Consider the following 21715-nt stretch of genomic DNA (forward strand, 5'->3'; position numbering starts at 1 on the left):
CTGTACAGCCTGACCTGATTTTCCTTGTTCATAGTCACAGTGGCCAGTGCCTGTGTGTCTTGTTACAATCATCTGATGATGGCCATTTGTACATGATTATTTGGACAGGCGCACCTCGGGTATTTGGCGTCCAATCTTGCAAGACAGGAGTGACATACATCAACACATCAGCAGCAGTAGGATATCGATTGCAGAGACTGGTAGCGGAACACTAGAGCCACAGGTCACATGACATTACACTAGGACAGCCCACACACCTTGCCATGAAGGTGTACATGTGATGACTCACCACACATTCATAGAGAGGATGCAGACATGTCCTTGTTACGCTACTCCGTGTCCCATGCATACATACGCACCTCACATCCGATACCACATGTGACATGGTGTGCGGAACAGTGTGCCATGTCAATCTACACACAGACACATGTTGGTTGCTGCAACAGCTGCTGCTTTTGAGGGAGCTCCAACATCAAGCTAATGGGAATCCCCCACACATACATGACATAGTCACATCGTGCACCATGGGTAGTGACATGTCAGGTGTGGTAACCCCTGTACCGGGCCTCAGGGGACACTTCCGTGTGTTGTTGTCCGTGCCATGCCAGTGACGCTCATCCCAAGTGTGCAGTACGACATGCACACATGTCAAAGGAGTCAAGGGCATGCCTGGCACACATTGCACCGTCACACATTACATGTGTACACATCTCATCATACATCTGGTGCCTTCTCGACTCAGGAGTAATGTGCCACATCACAGCCTTTCACACCTGTACCCCACACATGTAGTACTGCCCAGACAATGCCTTGATGTCCATCCATGGACAAGTATGTCAGCCCTATTCCTTCCTGTGTGCTGCCTGTCACCACTGTGATGTGTGAAAACCACCGTACGTTCGCAAAGAGGGCCTGTGTACGTTCCCGTATCACTATGGGAGTGCTGCCGTATATGTACCCATTGTGATGGTGAGCGTACAGGCGTGTGTACGGTCCGTACCACCATGAGTACGCATACGCAAGAACACCCATATTGGTACGGACCTTACACGCGTGCGTACGTTCACTATCACTATGGGTGTTCTTGCGTATGCGTACTCATGGTGGTACGGACCGTACACACGCCTGTACGTTCACTATCACTATGGGTGTTCTCACGTATGCGTACTCATAGTGATAGTGAGCGTACGCACGTGTGTACGGTCCGTACCACTATGGGTTTTCTTGCGTATGCGTACTCATGGTGGTACGGACCGTACACACGCCTGTACGTTCACTAACACTATGGGTGTTCTCGCGTATGCGTACTCATAGTGATAGTGAGCGTACGCACGCGTGTACGGTCCGTACCACTATGGGTGTTCTTGCGTATGCGTACTCATGGTGGTACGGACCGTACACACGCCTGTACGTTCACTATCACTATGGGTGTTCTCGCGTATGCGTACTCATAGTGATAGTGAGCGTACGCACGCGTGTACGGTCCGTACCTCTATGGGTGTTCTTGCGTATGCGTACTCATGGTGGTACGGACCGTACACACGCCTGTACGCTCACTATCACTATGGGTAGGCATACGCGAGCACACCCATAGTGGTACGGACCGTACACGCGTGCGTACGTTCACTATCACTATGGGTGTTCTCGCGTATGCGTACTCATAGTGATAGTGAGCGTACAGGCGTGTGTACGCTCAGTACCACCATGAGTACGCATACGCGAGAACACCCATAGTAGTACGGAGCGTACACACGCCTGTACGGGCCGTTGATATGCATTTGGGGTGCCCTAGGGCCCCGGAACGCACCGTACCTGTGTGTGAAGCTCCGAAATACATAGGGGACACATGAGGGACAAGTATAAAGGCCTACATGCATGCTGGTTGTCATGGAGACCAAGTTTAAAGTTAGAATTTGTTCTGGAAGGTGCACAGCAGAAGTCAGTTGGAATGAATCTACTTTGTTGCAATGTGTTTGTGGGGTTGACATCATGCTGAAGAAAAAAACACAATAAGAACCCACTGACTATGCTAGGTTTGAAGGGATTGGAGGAAACAGAGGATGCAAATGTGAGTGACCAATCACTCTGTACTCCTGTGCATGACACAGGCCAGCAAGGCAGATATAAGGCAGCCAGGTCCCATGAGGGAGCACTTGCCTGCACATCTTTGTATTCCACGACCCAGCTGCTGCTACTGATTCCCTGGAACCATGTCAAGGTCTGTGGAGAGGTCACAGCCCTTCACCCTGGAGGAGAACCTGGCTTTGCTGGATGTGATCCTCCCACAGTACCCCATGCTGTATGGGCGACCAGGGTATCAGGTGAGTGCAGAGTCCACCAGCACAGACTGTGTCCCTTTTTTGTGAGTGTGACTTCTGGCATTGTGTCCAGGTGTGGCACACATGCTATGTACTGTAGGGGGGGGGCCGGGGGGGAATGCCTGATGTCTCCCAGCCAGTGCATGCTGTGGTGCATGTGTGCCGTCCTCACTTGCATTGTGTTTACTGTGACAATCACTGCATGGTGCATGCCACATTCTGCCTGTCTTGTCCTCCTGGGAATGTAGCCTCTACAGTCCTCATGTGATTCTGTGCTCACACCAGTGTGACAGGTGACTGTACCCACAGATGTGTGTTAGTTCTGTGTACCTGTGCTGAGAGTGTCCACATGATGTGTTCGTACCCTGGACATCGGTGTGTGTGTAAGTCCCCTGTCATGTTGGGTGGGTGCATATGTGGAGTGTAGTACCCCAGCTGCATGAGGGATGGATATACCCTGGCCATGTGATGTGAGCAGGGAGCAGTGCTGTGTGTCTGACGTACAGAGCCAGCCCCACACCTGTGAGCCCCCCCCCCCCCCAGTCTAGTGGCACATGTGCAGAGTGAGGTATGTCGCTGCATTTGGCAATGGCAGGTGAATGTCCTGTGCCTGTGTGTGTCTGTGTACTCTGCTGCGGTAGCGTCAGTGGCCTGTGGCATGTGACTGCTTAGAGGTGCTGCACATTATCCTGGTGTAGCTTGTGATGCACAGTGTGAGCCTGGATCATTGATTGTGTAGTTGCCCTCATTCCACCTGTGTCCTTTCAATGGCACGTACTGCTATTGCCCTTCCCCAGAGGATCATGTCCCTATGACAAAGGTGCAATGCGTTGGATGCATACTATGGCTTGTTGTAAACAGCAAATGTGTTCTAATATGTGTCCCTGTGACATTTGCCAGGTGTATTGATGTAGTGTCACTTGTTCATCCTCACAGGTAGGCGCCTCTGCCAAGGAGCAGATATGGCTGACCGCCGTCAGCGCCGTGAGGAGTGCGGATGGTCGGAAGCGGCGCCTGTCCCAGGTGAGGAAACGCTGGCAGGATATCCGGTGCTGGACGCGGAGGATCGCACGGGTCCTACTGGGGGACTCACCTGAGAGCCATAAGAACCGCAGGCGCCGCCGACTGACCCACACCCACAAGCGTGTGCTGCCGGTGGTATTTCCAGACTTGGAGAGGCGCTTACAGGAGAAGCAGCAGCAGGAAGGGGGTAGGTACATGTGTGCTTGTTGTGTTTCACCAGCATTTGTAAGTGCACAGTTGCATGGATACACTGCCAGGGTTTAAAGGTGCTGTGCAGATCCAGTTACCCACAGTATAGCTGTGCTCTCCTGCCTCCCTTCCCCTCCTTGCAATGTGTTCCCTGGTCTGTGTGTAGTCACTCCTTCCCAAGGTAATGTAGGCTGGCGCTTTCTCCACGTGAACTATGCCTGTAGCATCATGTGTGGGGGTGGTGTGTAACAGGTTTGGGGACCTTGCCTGTGCCCTGTCCAGTTCAGTACATGTGGGTTCCATGTCAGTTGGCACTGATGCAGAGTCCAGACATGGGAGTTAGTCTCACAAGTGTCATGCCTTACAGCGCGCATGTCCTATGTTGTGGCCTGTGACATGATGTGCATGAGTGTGCGATACGCATAGTGCAGGGATGGTGGCATGTGTTGCAGGCATTCCCATTCAGGACCATGGAGTTGTGTTGCCACTACTGTCCCCTGGGGCATATTTTCATAGGTGTCATGTGTGTCATCACAAAACGTGGACACTCTCAGCGTCTACAGCATAGGTTGTGCTCTGTGCCATTGTCCCCTGGCACCATGTATATTGACGTGAAATGTAGTACAAGTGTCCACTGTACAGCCTGACCTGATTTTCCTTGTTCATAGTCACAGTGGCCAGTGCCTGTGTGTCTTGTTACAATCATCTGATGATGGCCATTTGTACATGATTATTTGGACAGGCGCACCTCGGGTATTTGGCGTCCAATCTTGCATTTATGCATCCCCTGTGTATTTCACCCAGACTAAGAGATGTAAGTGCCACCTGTGTCTCAACAAATTGTCTCATGTAGGGGGTGGTTGGTGCGGGCCAAGCCTACATGTCAAAACCAGAATTCTCCTTGCTAGGTCTGGCCAGTGTGTGATGTTTGTCTGGACATACACTCAAGGTGCAGTGAGCCAGTCATATTGGGCATGTTTTCAGTATTACCTATGCAGCATGTGCCTCAAGCTCATGGATTTGGTCCCTCCTCATCCCTATTGTCGGCAACGCTGTGTGGTGCAGATGCAGTGCTGGATTGTCCCCAGGGCCTGGCTCCTATGTCAAACTCCATTTCATGTCATTTGCTATTGTGTCATGCTCTCCATGGATTTTCTGTGGCATGGTGGGTCAACCAACTGTGTGTTGCATGCCCTACATCTGTACCTTGTTCTGTAGATGTTACTTAACTTTCTTTGCAGGCTATGCACTGTAACCTATGTAGATTGGACTCATGTGACATATGTATACAGGTGTGTGATTAATTGCTGTCTCTTCACCTTGCCCACAGCATCGTCGGGGGACACGGAGGGAGACATGAGCACAGACGGAGCGGAGGGACCGAGCACCAGTGCCAGCGTTGACATCGTGGCTGGCACATTGAGTGGTACAGAGGCGGAGGAGAGTGAGGCCGAGGACCTGTCCACTGGCACCACCGAATATGAAGCCGACGGGTCCGAGGATGATCTCTCCGAGTGGGCGGAGGCTGCACCAGCAGCTGACAGCGGAACAACATCGCACCCCGCCCCCTCCATTGCCATCAGTCGCCTCCCACTTGCTCGTGTCCCTTCCCAACGTCCACGGTCACCACATGTCTCCTTCCTGCCAGCCACCGCACCCCCTGCCCCTGACTCCACTGCTGCCGCCAATGCCGAGTCTGTGGCCATCCAGCGGCAGTTGCAGGTTGGTCAGGCTGCGATCCTTAATGTCCTCCATGGCCACAGCCAAGTGCTGCACAACATGGAGGCATACTTGGAGGGCATTTTTTCGTCGCAGGCTGACCAACGCCAGTTGCTGAGGTCCATAGACTCGACACTGACTGCAGCAGTGGGTCTCCTGCAGCGCTACGTCCCACCCCCTACCCCTGCCCCATCCACACTTCCCACTCCCATGCCTGTCCCATGTACACCCAGACGTCAGCATGCACCCACCACAACAGACACAGGCACCACACCAGCAGGGAAGGTCATACGCACACCTCCTGGCACGCACACACAGGGTGAGGTAGGCACACCCACTGGGTCGGGGGGCAAACGTAAGACACGCAGCCAGAGTGGGAGTCCGCATTCCACCCAATCCACTCCCTCCAAATTCCCTCTCCTCAGCTCTCTTGGCCACATATCCGGCAAGGACTCCTTCATGGCCGCTCTGTCCCTGAGCCCCACTGTGACACCACCCCGCAAGCGGTCAAGGGAGTCCCCGGTCAGGGTGGTTGAGTCCGTCCCCCCTGTCCACACCCTCCCCCAGTGGAGCTGCGACCCATCCCTCCGCCCCCCCCCCTCCTTGGGGACTGTGGTTCCTTCGGGTGCAGGGGAGACGCTGGAGGACCTTGCTAAGGTGTGCAGCGAGATCCTGGCCTCCGCCTTTGGCCCTGCCCAACCCCCTGTGGTGGAGTCCTCCATGCCTGCACCCACGACGCCTACCCTTCGCCCTCCTGTCCCTGCGGTGCCTGGTCCTTCCCCCCAACATGATGCCCTCCCCGCTGTGGAAGACGAAGGAGTCTGACTGTGCAGGCAAGCTAGGGGACACGCATCCCACTGTGTCCCCCGTCCAGCTGTGACTCATGGACTGCCCTATGGGCTCTGTAAATTTTGAACTTTCTACGAACACACTATTTAAGATCATGCTGATTAAAGCCATTTTTGTTTCCTTTGAACACTACTGCTTTTGTGATGTTGCTGTTGGTGGGGCTGCTACATGATTTTGGGTGGTAATCATGTGTTGGGTGTGTGGGAAATGTAGTAGTGTGCTGGTCATAGGGGGAACCCTGGTATCTGTGTGCCATCACACGGTGTTAGCTAGGTTTCTCTGTTCATGTAAGCAGTTACTGCATGGTGAAATTGTCCCAAGGTGTATTCCTTCCTCTGTGTACCCTGACATCTTCCCTGCAGGGTGTTCCCAATATTTAGCGCTGAGCTGTGTGTACATTAGCTGGGTGTGTGACGGACTCCTTCAACTTTGCACATGCATGCTGAGCGATGTCTCCACCTGCATCATTCGTGGCATCCTTGGTAGTCATTGTACTTGTGTATGTGGACTATTGACATGACTTCATGTGGACATGTTTTCTTTTCGGCGCTATGCATGCATATACTCCCAGCCTCGCACACATGTGGTACATGTACTGCAGGGTCTTTGTGCACCTGACTGACATTTGTGGGCATGGTATCTGTGGCTACTCCACCCTTTGCGTTCCATGGGCACTGCTGGGAGTGTTAGGCACCCACCCCTCCTGTGTCTGGGCACTGCTGGGAGGACTCTGCACACACCCCTCCTGTCTCTGGGCACTGCTGGGAGGACTCTGCACACACCCCTCCTGTCTCTGGGCACTGCTGGGAGGACTCTGCACCCACCCCTCCTGTCTCTGGGCACTGCTGGTAGTGTTAGGCACCCACCCCTCCTGTGTCTGGGCACTGCTGGGAGGACTCTGCACACACCCCTCCTATCTCTGGGCACTGCTGGGAGGACTCTGCACCCACCCCTCCTGTGTCTGGGCACTGCTGGGAGTGATAGGCACACACCCCTCCTGTCTCTGGGCACTGCTGGGAGTGATAGGCACACACCCCTCCTGTGTCTGGGCACTGCTGGGGGGACTCTGCACCCACCCCTCCTGTGTCTGGGCACTGCTGGGAGGACTCTGCACACACCCCTCCTGTGTCTGGGCACTGCTGGGAGGACTCTGCACCCACCCCTCCTGTGTCTGGGCACTGCTGGGAGGACTCTGCACCCACCCCTCCTGTCTCTGGGCACTGCTGGGAGTGATAGGCACACACCCCTCCTGTCTCTGGGCACTGCTGGTAGTGTTAGGCACCCACCCCTCCTGTGTCTGGGCACTGCTGGGAGGACTCTGCACCCACCCCTCCTGTCTCTGGGCACTGCTGGTAGTGTTAGGCACCCACCCCTCCTGTGTCTGGGCACTGCTGAGAGGACTCTGCACACACCCCTCCTGTCTCTGGGCACTGCTGGGAGGACTCTGCACCCACCCCTCCTGTGTCTGGGCACTGCTGGGAGTGATAGGCACCCACCCCTCCTGTCTCTGGGCACTGCTGGGAGTGATAGGCACACACCCCTCCTGTCTCTGGGCACTGCTGGGAGGACTCTGCACACACCCCTCCTATTTAACAATATGTACGCTTAGAACATACACGTGTGTTGGTTCGCACCATGCATACGTGGGTGGGGTTACGGGTCGTACTTACACTGTTGGGGTGGGGGGTACGCTCCATGCATACGGGGTGGGGGTACGGTCTGTACGTACACTATTGGCATGGGGGGTACGCTCCATACGTACGCGGGTGAGGGTACGGGTCGTACTTACACTGTTGGGGTGGGGGTACACTCCATGCATACGGGGTGGGGGTACGGTCCGTACGTACACTATTGGCATGGGGGGTACGCTCCATACGTACGCGGGTGAGGGTATGGGTCGTACTTACACTGTTGGGGTGGGGGGTACGCTCCATGCATACGGGGTGGGAGTACGGTCCGTACGTACACTATTGGCATGGGGGGTACGCTCCATACGTCCGCGGGTGAGGGTACGGGTCGTACTTACACTGTTGGGGTGGGGGATACGAACCATACGTCCGCGGGTGAGGGTACGGGTCGTACTTACACTGTTGGGGTGGGGGTACGCTCCATACGTCCGCGGGTGAGGGTACGGGTCGTACTTTCACTGTTGGGGTGGGGGGTACGCTCCATACGTCCGCGGGTGGGGTTACGGGTCGTACTTACACTGTTGGGGTGGGGGGTACGCTCCATACGTACGCGGGTGGGATATGGTCCGTACTTACACTGTTGGGGTGGGGGGTACGCTCCATGCATACGGGGTGGGGGTACGGTCCGTACGTACACTATTGGCATGGGGGTACGCTCCATACGTACGCGGGTGAGGGTACGGGTCGTACTTACACTGTTGGGGTGGGGGTACGCTCCATACGTCCGCGGGTGAGGGTACGGGTCATACTTACACTGTTGGGGTGGGGGTACGCTCCATGCATACGGGGGTGGGGGTACGGTCCGTACATATCCGTCCCCACGCTATGTGATGCTTGTGCGGGCCGCACCCAGGCCTTTGCACGTGGGTACAGCCTTCCCGCCATTGTTGGGATGACGTAGGTGTGGGCGGGGTACGACTCGTACCCACGCTCTTAAGGCGTGGGTACGGGATGTACCTGTATTGTTGTGTTGCCGGTTCGCGTCGTCAAGCACTTCCGTTGTGGCGGACGCTGGCTTTGCTGGACACGCCCCCACCCCCTCGTAGTGACCAGGGCCTGGGGGTCAGGTATGTCCAGGGCATGTGTGCTGTGTGACTTTGGTGGGGGTTTTGTGGCCTGCCCCTGGCCCTGCCCCCCCTTTCCCCCCTCCCTTTGTTGTTCTGACCTTCTGCGGCGTCTGCGTCCGAACCTGTAGAGGAGGTCGACTGCTATGAGGGCCGGGATGACACATAGGTTCGGGTCCATGTCTGTCCGTCGCGTGCATACGGGGTGGGGGTACGGTCCGTACGTACACTATTGGCATGGGGGTACGCTCCATACGTACGCGGGTGAGGGTACGGGTCGTACTTACACTGTTGGGGTGGGGGGTACGCTCCATGCATACGGGGTGGGGGTACGGTCCGTACGTACACTATTGGCATGGGGGGTACGCTCCATACGTACGCGGGTGAGGGTACGGGTCGTACTTACACTGTTGGGGTGGGGGGTACGCTCCATGCATACGGGGTGGGAGTACGGTCCGTACGTACACTATTGGCATGGGGGGTACGCTCCATACGTCCGCGGGTGAGGGTACGGGTCGTACTTACACTGTTGGGGTGGGGGGTACGCTCTATACGTCCGCGGGTGAGGGTACGGGTCGTACTTACACTGTTGGGGTGGGGGTACGCTCCATACGTCCGCGGGTGAGGGTACGGGTCATACTTACACTGTTGGGGTGGGGGGTACGCTCCATGCATACGGGGTGGGGGTACGGTCCGTATGCACACTATTGGCATGGGGGTACGCTCCATACGTACGCGGGTGAGGGTACGGGTCGTACTTACACTGTTGGGGTGGGGGGTACGCTCCATACGTCCGTGGGTGAGGGTACGGGTCGTACTTACACTGTTAGGGTGGGGGTACGCTCCATGCATACGGGGGTGGGGGTACGGTCCGTACATATCCGTCCCCACGCTATGTGATGCTTGTGCGGGCCGTACCCAGGCCTTTGCCACGTGGGTACAGCCTTCCCGCCATTGTTGGGATGACGTAGGTGTGGGCGGGGTACGACTCGTACCCACGCTCTTAAGGCGTGGGTACGGGACGTACCTGTATTGTTGTGTTGCCGGTTCGCGTCGTCAAGCCGTTGTGGCGGACGCTGGCTTTGCTGGAAATGGAGTTTCCGTGCGATTCGTAATTCCATGTTTGTAAGTTTGACGACCGGGTACGCGTCGGACGGAGAATATGCTCCGTCCGACGGTTCATACCCGGTTTTTACAGGATCGTGATCGGCACCTTAATGTCTCATGAAGCGACACCATAATGTAACTATACCTCCCTTATTCAAAACAAAAACACTTACTCGTACATTAATGCGAAACCTTTTGATCACGTATTCCAATTTTTTGCGAGAGCACTAAATCAAAACAGAACAGAAAGTCCTAAATTCCCATCGAATAAGACACCTCTAAAAACCTTTTTCGGGACGGAAGTCCGATAACCATGTTATCTGCCTATACTTACAAGAAAGCAGCAACCTTCGTCTGCGCTTCCAAAATCTGCAACAAAGGACACCAGGTCAATCAAAACTCGTCATCTAATGTTACCTCAAGGCTGCGGACCCCTCCCAAGAGTGAAGCTTACTTCTTTTTCTCCAAGTCGGCTCTCTCTGTACAACTCGCCAAACAAATCCGAGAAGCCACCACCCACGAGGGCGGAAGTTATTTAAGCCTTAGCGTCATTCAAATCCGCATGAATTAGAGGAAAACCAGTCGGCCATCTTTGAAGGGAACCTTCTAATACGAAGTGTCAACATCTGATGCCCAGAGTCAGCCAGAAATCTGGAAACATAAAGTATGGCTCTCTGATTTGAACACACCACTATTGTAAAAAACAGAATTTGTAAAAAAACATGTATATATTAAGGTTGATACAAACCATTGCTTTGATGAAACATGTGAACTATTTGAACCTAATTAATTTGTCGTGTTCAGACGTAATCTCTTGTGGCTTAAGACACCCGGCTAGAATATCAGCCATACTCATATTTGTGACTCATATGTTGTGTCTCCAGGTCTTACAGGCCAACTAACGAAATATGAAGGAAACCTCTATGACCACTAGCTGACCAGTAGGTGTTATACAAACCGATTCAAGCTATAATATTACGAACAATCATATCAGGTGTCCTAAAGTACAACCCAGTATAACCGCAACAAGTAACTAAAGTCCAAGTTCTACCCCAAGAATAGATGTACAGGTACCATCACTACTTAACGGCAGTCCCAGAGATCAAAAACATAAACATAAGACCTCATGTACAAGAAACTACATAGTTCATAATGTAGCCAAAGTTTGCCATTCAATGTAAGAATTCAGTCCCCTCTCTACTGTTTTGGCTGACCAAATCCACCTGTTTTCCTTCAATGTAAGTAGACGATCCACATTTTGTCTACGTTTAGTGTTTTTCACAGTCTCCAACACAAACCACTTCATATCTGAAGGGGTATGTTCTTTGTCTATGTAATGTTCCACCATGGGCGCTGTTACAAATTTGCATCTAATGCGTGATTGATGTTGAATTATTCGTTTTTTAACTTCCTGTGTTGTTTTGCCAATATAATATAAGGCACAGGGGCATTCTATGCAGTAAATTACATTCTTAGTGAGACAGTTTGTATGCTGTCATGATGTCCATTCTTTTCCATTAAGAACACAAGATTTCACCACCGATGTTGTGGGGCAAGCTGTGCAATGTCCACAGGGATGGTGGCCGGTTATGGGTGAAAGTCCCCATAAATTTGTCAATGTAGTGGGGACTGGTTGTTTGTATGCTTTAACAAGGGAATCCCTTAGATTTTTTGCCCTCTTAAATGCAAAGCGAGGTATTGTCAACTGAGGTTCTACCTTTTGAATCAAATGCCAGTTTTTTGTTACTATCTTCTTGATAGAATTGGATTCAGTTCCGAAAGTTGTGACACAAGTAATGACTTCTTGTATGGATGCCAAGTTAGTTCTCTAAAAGTGCCTGCCGATCGTAGTACCAGGCTCTTTTAAGAGAGCGTTTGACCAATCTATACGGATAGCCTCTCATCACCAGTTTGGTCTGTAGTATTTTGGCCTCTCTGAAATAATCCTCCCGTCTAGTGCAGTTCCGTTTAATACGGAGAAACTGCCCAAACGGAAGGTTATCTCGTAGGTTGCGTGGATGATGACTGGTGTATTTAAGCAATGTATTCCTTGCGGTTGGTTTGGTAAATAGACTAGTAGATAATTTGCCGTCATCATTCCAAATTCGCAAATCAAGGAAATTGATTGCTTGTACATCATAGTCCATGGTGAATTTTAGGTGGTTATTCTGTTGGTTAACCCAAGCGTGAAAGTCGTGTAGTCTATCAACAGATCCCTCCCATATCAAAAATACATCATCGATGTATCGGAGATACTTTTTTATCTCATTCTCAAAAGGGTTGTTGTTGTAAATCACCTTTTCCTCAAAGGCGGCTACATATAGGTTCGCTATATCAGGAGCAAAAATTGCGCCCATGGCGACTCCCTTAACTTGGCCATAGAAATCGCCATTGAAAAGGAAGTAATTTTGTTCAAGTGCAATTCTTGCACATTTGATGATAAAATCTGATGGTACCTGATGTGGGCGGACTCTCTGTTCTAATGTAGTGTTGATCAAATCTAGGGCCTCTTCTTGGGGTATGCTTGTATACAAGCTTTCTATATCCATTGTGACGAGGATATTTTGCTGTTTATCAAATGCTTGTCCCTCTACCGCCACAATCACATGTGTGCTATCTCTGGTGTAAGATTTTGTCAACACTACAAATGGTTTAATGAAGAAGTCTGCATATTCAGCCAAAGGTTGTAAAATGGATTGACAGCCCGCTACAATAGGTCTTCCCGGGGGTTTTTTGTCATTTTTATGTATTTTCGGCAGCGTATAAAACGCTGGTATAGAAAAATCATTTTTATTCAGGTAGTCAAATTCTTTTGGACTCAACCATAAGTTGTCCCGTCCACTCTTTGTCAAATCAAGGATCTCCTTTCTAATCCTGTCAGTAGGATCTCTTGCTAATTTAACATAATGGGTTGTGTTATTCAGTTGGCTTAAAACCTCTGCATCGTAATCAGTCTTATCTTGTATAATTATACTACCACCCTTGTCAGCAGGTTTGATAATAATATCATCCCTGCCAGCAAGGGTTTTCAGTGTAAGATGTTCGTCTTTTGTGAAATTAGATTTTACATATTATTTTGAACATTTGGTCAATTTCCATCAGTACCACATTTTCAAAAGTGACCAATTCTTTGGGAATCAAATTGGTAGGTGGATAGAAGGTCGAGGGACATCGTAGACCTGTACCACTATTCTGTGTTACAAAAGGAGTTTTACTAAACATGTATTTTAGGCGAATAGTCCTAAAAAACTTGTGTAGTTCAATCTGTGTTACAAACATATCATTTCTATTGGTAGGAACATACGATAGCCCATGACTCAGTAACTCAATCTCTTTGGTACAAAGTTCATGTTTTGATAGGTTAAATATGGGAACTACCTCCAAGTTCTGGTGATTATGAGTACTCATTGTAGGAGGACTATCATTTACCGCTGGCTCTACCATTCGTAGTATGTGTTCCTGGTCTGCCGGAATCCCGGGGTGTATTGATTCCTGAACCACCCTCTCCTGGTGTTGCGTGTTCTGCCTCTTTGTGGGTGTGTGCCCCTCCCTAGAAAAGTAGATGAAGTAGTCTGGTTCTGTCCTCTACCGTATCTATAGTTGGGAGTACCTCCACGGCTATTATTCTCTTCTGAACTAGAAGAAGCCGTGTCTGAAAACGTCGTATGTTTAGGTACCCAATTAGATTGATTGGGATTTTGTTGAAAAAAATCTTTTTTCAGGAATGGATAGGTACGCTCTCTGGAGTAGTTCTTTATATCTTTTTGTAATTTTTCTGTCTTTTTCAGTATATTATTTCTCTGGAAATCAGAAATAATAGTCTCTAGTTTTTTCAAAAATTCTCGGGCGTCTGTTACTGAAGTATCCTCTAGAATTTGTTTTTCCAAATCTGCTATTTCTGCTTTCAGCTTATCTATATGTTTTAAAGCTGGAAGCTGAGCACTAATCCTATTTAAGGAAGAGTCCATCCTTGAATCCATTTTCTCCTTTAGATGTACTGTGTCAGGTCATGTTAACCTGCAGTTTGCTGGTTTTGACTCTCTCATGCCAATCACATGATGAAATACCTGAACAACTACCAGTAGTTTCATTGGGTGAAGTAAAACATGAGAGGTTCTGGAAGTGAAGTTTTGTTTTTTTCTGTAATATTATCCTAAAAAAGCACATGATTTACAGAAGTAGTTACATCTGTCCGAAATGATGATGAGGATGTAGCTGTCATAATAGTAATAATGCCGATGATAACTAGAAGCCTGTTATATGTAAACTATAACGAAGCATAATTTTTGTAATTTTCTAAAAACATGATATCGGTTCAGGTACCGAATACTTTTAATAATAGTAGTATTTTTCATCGTAATGCATTCATTTAAAAAAAAAATAATAATAATCACTGAACACATCTCTTTCCATTGGGAGCTAGTCGCTTCTTGAAACTCTCTCTGCCAGTTCGTCTCATCCGGTGCCTTTATGTCTGCATAACAGTTCACAGTCCATTATTAGTTCCCTAAGAGTCTCATCTATATTCATCTGTCGCGGTTTTAAAGGGCTAATATGCAAGATGAGGTGCTGCACTCAGGCGGTGGCATGTTTAAATCTCACTCTTCATCAAACACTGAGGGCCCGCGCGCAGAGACGACGGCTCCTGCGGTTTGATGGTGTGTGGCAGGGTTTGCATACCCTCCACTGCCAGGACACATCTCTTTATTCTGAGGACGCGACACTATTATCTGGATCCTAGTCGGCACATCCCAGTTTTACCTAGAGAAGGGGAGACAAACCCTTCCTTATCTTTTGACAAATGTGTATGTTTTTTGTAGCAACCCAAGTTATGCATTATCAAAATTCTGTTCTGAGGAGGGGCAGGAAGAGCGTGCCTCGATGGCTCATCAGTTCTACCAATTCAAATGCGAAGACGAGCTCAGCTATTTCACTTTCCCATTTTCAGTTTATAACATTATGAGCCAATCCTGCCTCCATAGACTACTCGCCCATTCCGCTTTTTCTATAATGACTCCTGTCCCCCAGCACTCCACCTGTTTTTCTTTATCTGGAGCACCCCACCCACTGCTTAATTTGAGCCGGTGGTTGCCGGTAGGAGGCACCTGCAGTTATTTCTGGGGGGCACTTATTTTTCTCCACCAGGTATTTACTGTGAGTGAAAGAGGGGAAAAACAGGCAAACGGGAAAGGGGAGGATGAGAAGACTCAGTGTTCTGTACTCTCACATCGGCCCCTTGTTTCAGAGGAGAGTTTTCGGCACCACCAATATTTAATTTATAAATTAAGCACTGACTGTACCTGTCGGCAATGGCAGAGTCTTACCAGTGTAGATCACAGCTAAGGCCTGTTTCTCTTAGGACCACTCAGTATCCTTCATAGCAGCTCTGTGGGGAAGTGTACAACGGAAGAATAGCGCACTCTACTTCCCATGCGGCCGTGGCACATCTTTCTGAGTGGCTGAGATGGAGTCTGGCCAGCTCGTGGGAGGCTGAGGCTGCATTTCTGGGTTAGAAATTACTCCTGTTGATGTGCAGAAAATGATTGAAAAAACGGTGTCAAAGGCTTTGGCAGCTAATTTAAAGACTAATGGGCATATTTATAATAACTGACGCATCCCTGCATATCAGCAGGGATGCGCCAGTTATTTTGCGCCCCAGCTCCGCCATCATGGATGCGCCGCATTTATAATGCGGCGCACCATGGGGCAAAAATGGCACAGATGCGTCACGCATCTGTGCCGTAAAAGTGGCGCTTTGCTGGAGTTGCGTCGCAAGCACGACGCAGCTCCAGCAAGGCTCTGGGGTGCCCTATCTGCACAATGCTGCGTCAATCCTTACGCCTGCTTCAAGCAGGCGCAGGGTTTTGACGCAGCATGGGCTCAAAAGTGACTGAGTGAAATCTTGTAGATTTCACTCAGCCACTTTTAGGAGGCGTTCCTGCGCCGGAACGCCCCCACCTGCCCTGGAACGCCTACATGTGGCGCAGGGCTTTACAACGTGATGCATCTCCCAGATGCGTCACGTTGTAAATACCCCGCACCATGGCAGGATTTGCGCCGCTGCTGTGTCACAAAAGTGACGCAACGGCGGCGTAAATGAGGCGCAAGTCAAACATAAATCTGCCCCTAAGGGTCCGATTACAATGTCGTTAGGAAAGGCTCCGAATGGGTTTTACAGAATTCGATTCGGAAGCCCTTGTTTCTGAACGAATCGTACACATTTCCCAATGACCGATTATGATGTCCGCAAACCATTCAAGCAGTCCAAATCCGTCCCAAAAGGCACTTGGACAGCCCGAGTCTTTCAAAACCGATTCATACAGCTCAATGGAGATGGTTTGCGAACAAGCGATTATAATAACAGATTCCAATTCGGTCTGCCCGAAACTAAACGGCTTTCAGAATCCATCTTTTGGGGCACGTTGTGGGCCACCCTTCATGTGGAGGCGTCAAAATGGGGCCCGTGTGGGTACCCAAGGGACCCCTCTTCCCAACCATGCACAATATGGCAGGCACCATGGGGTGCCCGCCACAGAGTGCTAGGTTTTCCCCAACCACCCCTTTTTTCAATAGGAGCCTGTGTTCTCGTTCCGAACACAGGCTCCCATTGAAGTCAATGCGAGTCTGAATGAATGATGTTGGGAAGCATCGTAATTGGTCGTCCAGACTCGCAGGACCCGATTTGTTTGGAAACGAGTCCGAGACCGATTCGTTCGGAACAGATTCCTGACAACATCGTAGTCGGGCCCTTAGATGACAAAGAAAGGAGAAAGACCTAGATCTCCATCTCTACACACCTCCTCTCAGCCTAGTCCTGAAACTCCAGCTACTAAATCATGGAAATAGTGAGAATGGAAGAAGTGATGGACATTTTATCTCTTCCAAGGGGATGTAGAAGAGGGAGTCTTTGATCCTCAGTATGTACAACTGCTTCCCTAGCTACCTCTTTCCATAGCAGGATTACAGAAATGATTTTGGCAGAATGGAAGGAGCTAGATAAAATGTTGATTTTCAGATTGCTCTAGAAATTGTAGAGGATGAAAATGGTGATGACTCTTTTCCTCATTCCATCAATGTCGATGCCATCTTAGTAACCTTGATAGGTAGAGTCTCTCTGAATCCTGAGGACTGTACACCAATTGAATCCATGGATAAAAAAAATAATTCGGCTCTAAAAAAAAAGTGTTTTTAGCGGAGAATTTTGCACTAATTCAGTGTATGTGGCTCAATTGATGGTCACAGACTTTGACAAATTATCAGAGGTTGTCCAAAAGTGGGGAGTTGCTAGTAGCAATGTTGCAACAATCAAAACTGATAGCTGACATTTCTTTAGACTTAATCAGAACAGCTGCCTTAACATCAAGTTCTGTTTTGTCAGCATGCAGGAATTTCTGGATGAACGACTGAAAGGTTAAAACAGCAGAAAAGTCAGCTTTGTTGAAGATTTCATGGAAAAATTCAATTTTGTTATCAATTGGATGGCATGATTACTAAGGATTTCAAGAACAGAAACCATGCCCTACCTTTCAAAGGTAAGTCATCGTCATCTTACCAGAAGGCTTAAGTCTATTCGTCAAGGTACTCACCCAAGAGAGAATACAAGAATTTGGTTGATGAGAAGAAGAAATCTTGTTTGAAGAGTGACTTCTCTAAACAGACCACTGCATACAAGAACTTTTGACAACAATGGAAATCACAAGACTCCAGTGATAACAAGACTCCAAACTTCCTGCATGTCTGGGAGAAGTAGGTTTCAGACCACTTGGTTCTAATTGTAGTATAAAATGCTACGTAATTTATTTTGTGCAATATCCTCTAGAAACAGGAATGCTAGTGACTCACATTCCAAAGAACGGATTGAAGTAAAAGTCTCTTCCGTGCGAAATACAATCTTTACTTGTCAAGGGAGCAATAGTGCTGGTTCCAGAGGTAGAGAAGAGCAAAGGGGCAAATTCAATTTTTTTTCAGGTACAAAAGGTATCAGGGGAAATCAGGCTGGTATGGGACTTCAAATGGGTAAATGCATGGTTGAAAACTACTCATTCTCATATGGTCATTTTGGGAACAATAATCCTAATGGTAAACAAGGACAATTTTCTATTCTCAGTGGATATGCAAGGTGCATATCTACACATTCCAATGAGATAATTACTTCAAAAATGTCTAAGATTTGCCACTACTGACCAATATGTTTTCTTCAAGATTCTGTCCTTCAGTTTAAAATCCTCTCCAAGGGTTTTACGAAAACGTTGGAACCTCCGGTTTGCCTTCTGCATCAGAAACAAATCTATGTACATCCATATTTGAACAAGGGGCTGGTCCGAGGTGTTTCAAGAGATCTGGTATCTTTCCACATGGAACGAGTGCTCACTCTTTTGTAAGATCACTGATTTTTAGTGAACTGGAAAATATCAATTTGCTTACTACCACATAATTTGCTTCAGTGGAGCAAGGTTTCAAACTGCATTTGGTGTTGTAACTCTTCCAGAGAAAATACTTTTAAAGGTCAGGTCACACATAAAAAATCTGATGGCTCAGACAAATCTGTTGTTCTCATCCTGGATGCAGGTTCAGGGTAACTTGGCTGCCATGAGCTTTCTGGACACTTGGGAGAAGTTCCATCTTCCCTAGTTAATGAAGTCTTTGCTGAAGAGCTGATCTCCACACTCTTGATTTGATCAGGAAATGAGGGAGGAGTTTTCTTGGTAGCCGTAGGATAATCTATGGCAGGGAGTTCTCGTCTCACCTTCCTCAGCAATGATAGTCATAACAGATGCAAGGCTGACCAGTTGGGGAGATTGGATAAGAGTACAACAGATCTAAGGTTAGTGGTCCCTCTCACAAAGTTAGAAAGCCTCCACTTGGAGAGAGTTGGATGCCATAAGAAGAGCATTAAAGGGGTTTGCCAACCTGGTATAAGGCAGACATGTTCTTGTAAGGATGGACAATGTCACAGCTAAGGCATTTAATAATGAGCAAGGGGGATCAAGCTCTTACTCCTTGAACATGATTTCAGACAGAGTGGGCCCAGAACAGTTTTGCCTCTAGTGGTAATTCACAATCAAATGATCAGCAACTGTCTAGCAGACAGCCTTAGTCAGGAGATCCCTTAATCAATTCACTTTTCTCTACATCCACAAGTTTTGAACTTCTAGAAGAGGTTGATGTGAGTTACTTGACTCTAAAAGTCTTCTTTTTAGTCGCCATTATGTTGGTGAGGAGATTAGGAGAGCTGGGGGCTCTTTCTTAGAAGCATATTGTAAGATATTCCAGGACAGAGTAGTTTTACGGCTATCACCCTCTTTTACTCCAAAGATTAACTCACTCTTTCTCAAGACCAAGAATTAATCTTGCCAGAGTTTTTTCCTTCTTCGAAGGAAGAACACAAGCTACACTGATTGGATGTTAGGACTCTTGATATATATTTACACAGAGCGGTCCCCTGCAGAGTAACTAAAGCTCGTTTTGTAGTTTTGGTGCTACAATGAAAGTGGTAGAAATGTCTATGGCTTCATTATGTTGTTGGATGAGAACTCTTCTCTCACCAGCCTACAAATCAGTGAATCAGGTTCCTCCTCTAGTGGAACAGCTGAAGCACATCCTCTTCTATGGCTGAGCTGCAGGGAGCTCCCACTTCTAAGATTTGCTGTGCAGCAACATGGGCTTCATCGACAACCTTTATGAATCATTTTAGAATTGTGCAGGTGGTGGAGTTAGAGTACATCGTGGGAACAAAAAATGTGTCTCCTTTTAAGTAAGAGGAGACATTTTATGTTCTTTTTGGTGTTTGGTTAAAAATAAAGACATGGAGGGGCGTGGCTAGCAGCCGTAGAACATGGCCGCAGCCTAGGGAGGCTCCGGGCTCCGAGGAAACCTTCTAATTAATCCGCATACTTTTCCGGCTGCTCCCTCTCCAACAAATTGCAGCCGTGACATCGGAGGCCCAGGGGCATACGCCCATCCCGGGCTGAAGCGGATTCAACATTCCAGGCGGCGCGGACGACGATTGCACAAAGTGGGGCCTACCCCGGCGAGGTGAGCCGGGGAGTAAAGTGCCAGCAGGGCCGACCGCGGAGACTCGGAGTGACGGGCGGAGGAAGGTGCGAGATACAGAGGATTGGAGGAGGACGGGAGAGGCCACCTCCCCACCGACAGTGATACGGCAGAGGTGCGGGCCCCGGGGCAGGGGCAAAACAGTGAGAGACAGCAGCGCAAAAGCGGTGACAAGCTGCATACCACTCCCTGGGCGTGTTGCGACTCGCGTGGATCTCTGAGAGGAAGTGGTGAAGCGTATGTGCAAGTGCATGCCCCGCTATGCCGCTACCGCGTCTGGGGCACGCGCCGCCAAGAGACAGTGTTATAGCGGCAAAGCAGCCCTTCAGAAGTGCGCCCATAAACTACAACATCCCCGCATATCTGATGAGAGCGGCGAGGCGCGGTGCGCAACGTTATCTTGCATGGGCTATCCGGATTGGCAATCCAAAGACCCTTTCGGAGACCCCTGAACATATACTTAACCCGGTCCGAGGCGGATTAGCAGATCCAGGCGGCGCGAAGGGCGTTTAGCCAACGTGGGGCCTACCGCGGCGAGGTGAGCCGGGGAGTAGAGTACCAGCAGGGCCTGCCGCGGGGACTCGATGTGCCGGGTGGAGGAAGGCGCGAGGTGTTTGAAACTTGAGGAGGACGGGAGGGGCCCCCTCCCCACCGGCAGAAACACAGCAGAGGTACCTCCCCCAGAGCAGGGACAAAGCAGTGCCAGCAGGGCCGACCGTGGAGACTCGGAGTGACGGGCGGAGGAAGGCGCGAGATACGGAGGATTGGAGGAGGACGGGAGAGGCCACCTCCCCACCGAGAGTGATACGGCAGAGGTGCGGGCCCCGGGGCAGGGGCAAAACAGTGAGAGACAGCAGCGCAAAAGCGGTGACAAGCTGCATACCGCTCCCTGGGCGTGTTGCGACTCCCGCGGATCTCTGAGAGGAAGTGGTGAAGCGTATGTGAAAGTGCATGCCCCGCTGTGCCGTTACCGCGTCTGGGGCACGCGCCGCCAAGAGACAGTGTTATAGCGGCAAAGCAGCCCTTCAGAAGTGCGCCCATAAACTACAACATCCCCGCATATCTGATGAGAGCGGCGAGGCGCGGTGCGCAACGTTATCTTGCCTGGGCTATCCCCGGATAAGTCCGGATCGGCAATCCAAAGACCCTTTCGGAGACCCCTGAACATATACTTAACCCGGTCCGAGGCGGATTAGCAGATCCAGGCGGCGCGAAGGGCGTTTAGCCAACGTGGGGCCTACCGCGGCGAGGTGAGCCGGGGAGTAGAGTACCAGCAGGGCCTGCCGCGGGGACTCGATGTGCCGGGTGGAGGAAGGCGCGAGGTGTTAGAAACTTGAGGAGGACGGGAGGGGCCCCCTCCCCACCGGCAGAAACACAGCAGTGGTACCTCTCCGAGAGCAGGGACAAAGCAGTGGGGGAAAAACGGAGACAGGCTGCATTCCGCTTCTGGAGCAGGGTGCGACTCCCGCAGCTCTCCACAGGGGGGCAGTGAAGCGCCACTGCCGTTGCATACCCCCCTATGCCACCACCACATATAAGGATTGCACCTCCAAGTGTCCTATTGGCAAATCAACCCTGTAGAGGTATGCCTATAGACTAGCTGCATTACCTCAGCGTGTCTGGCAAAGCGGCACAGCGCGGTGTACGAAGCTATTGTGCTTGGGCCATCCCTAGATATGGTGAATAAGTACTGACCGCCAAACCT

The sequence above is a fragment of the Triturus cristatus genome, chromosome 1_1 (assembly GCF_964204655.1).
Source record: "Triturus cristatus chromosome 1_1, aTriCri1.1, whole genome shotgun sequence".
Taxonomy (NCBI): domain Eukaryota; kingdom Metazoa; phylum Chordata; class Amphibia; order Caudata; family Salamandridae; genus Triturus; species Triturus cristatus.